This window comes from Myotis davidii, unplaced genomic scaffold (genome assembly GCF_000327345.1).
Source record: "Myotis davidii unplaced genomic scaffold, ASM32734v1 scaffold488, whole genome shotgun sequence".
In the NCBI taxonomy this organism is placed as follows: Eukaryota; Metazoa; Chordata; class Mammalia; order Chiroptera; family Vespertilionidae; genus Myotis; species Myotis davidii.
This window is the reverse complement of record NW_006300365.1, coordinates 556,329-562,344: the sequence shown is the minus strand read 5'-3', so window position 1 is coordinate 562,344 and position 6,016 is coordinate 556,329. Positions and strand designations below refer to the sequence as shown.

Below are 6,016 nucleotides of genomic sequence, written 5' to 3'. Positions count from 1 at the left end.
CACTGAAGCAAGCAAGCCTCATGTTAGTTTCAAGCTGCCTGGCTGCCGGCCGCCATCTTGGCTGTCAGTTAATTTGCATATCGCCCTGATTAGCCAATGAAAAGGGTAGCGGTCGTACGCCAATTACCATGTTTCTCTTTTATTAGATAAAGATAGATAGTCTAAATTTAGTTGACTTCTAGAATCCTAAAAAAAAAAATCTCAATTTTAACCATTAATCTATGTACGATCATCATACTATAGTATTATAGAACTGATTTCTTGTCATCAAAACTTTGGGGAGCCTGATTATAATAAGACTAGTGGCCCGGTGCACAAAATTCATGCACATTAGAAGGGATTAATTAGAGGAAATATTTTAATATTGCTATTTGCCCTTTCTCTATAATAGAAGTGTCAGAGATGCAAGAAAATTAGTAAAATGTATATGAAAATCTTCCTCCTGTCAGAGTCTGGGGTGCACTGCGAGACCCAGTGTCAAGTCCCTGCCCACCCAAGGCATCTCGAAATCATACAAGATCCAGACTAAGCCAGCCCCACTCCCACTGGGCAAGATCCAGACCTGGCCAGGCCCACCCTTGTCAAGCCCCACTGGGTGCAGTGGGGCACAGCCTCAGGGCCCCCGTCAAGCCCCGCAGGGTGGTGGGCACAGCCTCAGGTTCCCCAGTGCACGCTCAGGTCCCTCGGCCCAGCTCTGGGGTAGGTGGCACAGCCTGAGGTCCCTGGGCCTAGCACGAGGGTGGGCAGCATGGCCTGAGGTTCCCTGTCAAGCCCCGCTGGGTGGGAGTTGCGGCCTGAGGTCCCCCAGCCCAGCATTAAGGCCGGGGGCGAATCTTGAGGTCCCCTGTCAAGCCCCACCAGGCGGGGGGCGCAGCCTCAGGTCCTCCGGCCCGGCTCTGGGGCGAGGCATGCAGCATCAGATCCCTGGGCCTGGTACCAGGGCAGGGGATGCGGCCTGAGGTCCTCCATCAAGTCCTGCCAGGCAGGGGACACAGCCTGAGGACCCTGTCAAGCCCTACCGGTTGGGGGGGGGCACAGCCTGAAGCCCCCAGCCTGGCACTGGGGTTGGGGTGCAGCCTGAGGTCCCCCGGCCTGGTGCCGGGGCGGGGGGCATGGCCTCAGGTCCCCTGTCAAGCCCCACTGGGTGGGGGGTGCAGCCTGAGGTCCCCTGTCAAGTCCCGTCATGTGGGGGCACAGCCTCCAGGTCTCCATTAAGCCCCACGGGGGTGGGGGGGCACAGCCTCAGGTTCCTCAGCCCGGCGCCGGGGCAGAGGGCATGGCCTGAGGTTCCTTGGCCCGTTGCCAGGGTGGGCAGTGCGGCCTGAGTTCCCCTGTCAAGCCCTGCTGGGCAGGGGGCACAGCAGCAGGTCCTCCTGCCCAGTGCCGGGGTAGGGGGCATGGCCTGAGGTTCCCCGGCCTGGCGCTGGGGCAGGGGGTGCAGTCTGAGGTCCCCCATCAAGTCCTGATGGGCAGGGGCCGCAGCCTGAGGATCCCATCAAGCCCTGCTGGGTGGGGAGCGCAGCCTGAGGTCCCCGGCCTGGCACTGGGGTGGGGGGCATGGCCTGAGGTCCCCCGTCAAGCCCTACCAGGTGGGGGGCACAGCCCCAGGTCCCCTGCTGATTGCTTGTTAAAGCCTGTTACAGAAACCCTGCCGCTGTAGGCACAGCCATCTTGTATTATGGAAACCCCGCCTCCGCTGTGGGCACTGCCATCTTTGTGATGATGTGGTAGTCAATTTGTATATTCCCTCTTTATTAGATAGTATGTTATTTAATACTAGAGGCCCGGTGAACAAAATTCATGCATGATGTGTGTGTGTGTGTGTGTGTCCCTCAGCCTGACCTGCACCCTTTCCAATCTGGGAACCCTCAATGGATGTCCTACTGATGGCTTAGGCCTGCTCCCCGTGGTTCTCTGTTCTCTGCGGGGCCTGCCTGCTCCACACCGCAGAGACTGCCAAGCAGGCCGTGCGGGGAGCTGCCTCCTCCCTGCTGTCAGTCTCCATGGAGACGATGAAGTTAATTTGCATACCCACTCCTGATTGGCTGGTGGGCATTGCGAAGGTATGGTCAGTTTGCACCTTTCTCTTTTATTAGTGTAGATGATCAGTCAATTAATAAACTAATATAGCCATTTAAATCTGATATTTCATGCCAGTTGTATGACTACATAGGAATTCAAATTACAGAGGTGTCCATCTAAAGAGAGGAAGGAATGAAGCCTGGATGAATTTTTTGGCCTCAGAGAACATTTCTGGCAGATACTTGATATCATTTATTTGAATTAGAGATCTTTACCTGGAGACACAATGGCAAGTTACTTTTACCTACTTAAAATTTTTAAGGTAATTCCTTTTACTTATTCCTTGTTACACACGCAAAAGAGGAAATCAGATATTAAAGAAATCTTAGGCAAAGATTAGTCTTTGTTTTTATATCTTTTTTTTACTTTGTGGCTGATACTAGCTGATACTTGATACTAGCTGAACAAAGATTTTGAAGTTAACTCTCATCCAGTTTTGTGAATACTTTCAGATGATTTAGAATCAGGGTTAAAGTTAGGATTTAGGGTCTTAGAATCATAGCATTTCTTTCTACTATTTGTGATCTATTTAGGCTCAGTACTTCATTATTTTTTGACTACAGAGTATAATTAACTGAACATTATAAACATAATTATGAAAGAATTTATTATGTATGCTGGTTTACTTATAGAATATTTCTGAATTGTGGAGTCACTAATTTTAAAGTTTGATAATTCAAATTGACAAATGACTATCAGAAGATTACATCAGCAGAACAACAAGAGAGCCCACTGCATGGGAGAACATATTTGTCAATGTTATATTTGATAAGGGTTTAATCTCCAAAATTTATAAGGAACTCATACAGCTTAGCAAAAGGAAAATAAACAATCTAATCAAAAAGTGGGCAAAGGACCTAAATAGACACTTTTCGAAAGTGAATATAAAGAAGGCCAAGAGACATATGAAAACATGTTCAAAGTCACTAGTCATCCAAGAGATGTAAATCAAAACAACAATGAGGTATTATCTTACACCTGTCAGAATGGCTATCATCAACAAATCAACATCTCCTGATGCTGTTGGGTCTTGAATGTCATTGTCCCATTCATAGATGGAGTCTCCTCTCGGTGTGTATACGCACCCCTATGTCCATAGCAGCACAATTTACAATAGCTAAGATTTGTAAACAGCCTAAGTGCCCATCAGCAGATGAGTGGATTAAAAAACAGTGGTACATCTACACAGTGAAATGCTATGCCACTGTAAAAAGAAAGAACTCTTACCATTCACATCAGCATAGATGGACCTGGAGAGCATTATGCTAAGCGAAATAAGCCAATCAGAGAAAGATAAATATCACATGATCTCACTCATTTGTGGGATATAATAAACAACATAAACTGTTGAGCAAAAATAGACCCAGAGACAAAGAAGCATCGAACAGACAGTCAAACCTCAGAGAGAAGGCAGGGGAGGGTGTGTGTGTGTGGAAGGGGGGGGGGTGCAAGAGATCAACCAAAGGACTTGTGTGCATGCATATAACTATAACCCAGGGGTTCTCAACCTGTGGGTCGCGACCCCTTTGAGGGTCGAATGACCCTTTCACAGGAGTCGCCTAATCGGAAAACACATATATAATTACACGTTGTTTTTGTGATTAATCACTATGCTTTAATTATGTTCAATTTGTAACAATGAAAATACATCCTGCATATCAGATATTTATATTATGATTCATAACAATAGCAAAATTACAGTTATGAAGTAGCAACGAAAATAATTTTATGGTTGGGGGTCACCACAACATGAGGGTCGCAGCATTAGGAAGGTTGAGAACCACTGCTATAACCCATGGACACAGACAATAGGGGGGCGAGGGCATGTGCTGGGAGGTGGGAGTGGCTAGGGAGAGGTCAATGGGGGAAAAAGGGAACATACGTAATACTTTAAACAATAAAGAATTGAAAAAAAGATTATGGATAGTTTCAGAGTTTCTAATAAAGAGTACCTTCTTTTCTACTTTGGTTTTGAATCAGTTGAGAAGTAAAGGAGTGGCAGATATGGGCCAAAATATCAACTTTACTATTGATAAAAATAGATTTGAAAGATGTGGATTAGCGGGAGAGCTGAATGGATCCATTAACTGAACCACAAGGCAGGCAGACTTGTAGAGTCATGGCACTGCCAATCCAGGGAGAACGGTGAGTCAGTACTTCCTCCCTCAGAGTACCAACAGTTGACATCTTTATGATGTTAGTTACCAGTGAAATGCTGGTAAGCTGTCTCCCCCCCAAAAAGAAGGGTGAGGATGAGCCCAATACATATAGTATATTCTTCCCAATCAGACAACTTAGTTGAGGGGTGGGCAAACTTTTTGACTCGAGGGCCACAATGGGTTCTTAAACTGGACCGGAGGGCCGGAACAAAAGTATGGATGGAGTGTTTGTGTGAACTAATATAAATTCAAAGTAAACATCATTACATAAAAGGGTACAGTCTTTTTTTTTTTTAGTTTTATTCATTTCAAATGGGCCAAATCCAGCCCGCAGGCCATAGTTTGCCTACGGCTGGTCTAGAACATCACTGATTGCCTAATAGAACTTTTTGCAGTGGTTTAGACAGTCTATGTTTGCGTTGTCAGGCATAGAACACCTGAAATGTGGCTAGTGAGACTGAAGAATTGAATTTTTCACTTCATTTTATTTTAATTAAATAGACTTGTGCTTGGTGAACTGTATTAGACAGCAGATTAGATATTTGTCAATGTCTAGGCTAAAAAATATTGGGAGTAGTTAAATAAAGAGAATATATTTTAATAACATTAACAAAAACAAAAGAAAATTCATCTTGAATTAGCAGCATATTTAGATGCTGCTAAGGGTTTTTGTTTCAACTTGGAATTTTAGTTAATGGCTAAAATTTAGATGACATTTTAGCTTCTTTTCTTTATTATCTGGGCCTTTGCAGGCCTAATACTGATAAATATGGAATAGAAATTTGTCAACTTGGGATATGCTTACTTGAGAAATTAAGTGTAAATGTCAATCATTTCATATTTCTCTTTACTGAAAATATAAATTAAACTAACATACATAGAAAGGTTTTACTTAAAAGACTCTAACAAGAGGTTTATTTTTTTTCCTTGCTGTTATATTACTTAAAGGTATAATATCCTATCTAATAAAACAGAAACATGGTAATTAGCCATACTTCTGCTACCCTTCCCATTGGCTAATCAGGGTGATATGCAAATTAACTGCCAGCCAAGATGGCGGCTGGCAGCCAGGCTACTGCCATGAACAGGAGGCTTGCTTGCTTCAGTGACAGAGGACTCCAACGTTCCCCGCCTGCCGCTGCTGGGCTCGGCCTCTGAGTTTGCAGTTTGAAACATTGTTACAAATATAGAAGCTAAACAAAACCCCAGAAACCTGCATTCAGCTAGCCGGGATCTCAGAGCTAGAGTTATACATTGTTTCGATTATAGAACCGAAACAAAGCCAGATACCTGCTTTCAGGAGCAAAGGTCTAAGAGCTGGAGCCTCAGAGCTAAAGCTGGCCCAGAATAAAAAAAAAAGAAAAAAACGAGCGGTTGGGAGCTTCAGTCACCCCCAGCCTGAAAACAACCCTCAGCCCCTCACCCAGACTGGCCAGGCATCCCAGTGGGGACCCCCACCCTGAGGGTGTGTGACCAGCTGCAAACAGTCATCATCCCCTCATCCAGGCTGGCCAGGCCCCCCCGTGGGGACCCCCACCCTGATCCAGGACCCCCTTCAGGGCAAACCAGCCAGCCCCACCCATGCACCAGGCTTCTAATCTATATAGTAAAAGGGTAATATACCTCCCAGCACCGGGATCAGCGGAGCCGAGAGACCTCCCGGCACCGGGATCAGCATGACAGGGGGCAGCGCCCAAACCCCCTGATCGCCCTGCAGCTCTTGTGTGTGACAGGGGGCGGGGGCCCCACCCCCCCCCCCCCCCCCCCGCCCCCCC

General features: G+C 46.3%; 1 protein-coding gene across 1 annotated transcript in view; it reads left to right on the top strand.

Annotated features, from left to right (window-relative positions):
• Positions 1 to 6,016, top strand: part of TDRD3 (tudor domain containing 3) — a 134,160-nt gene that overhangs the window by 29,407 nt on the left and 98,737 nt on the right. The window lies entirely within an intron of this gene.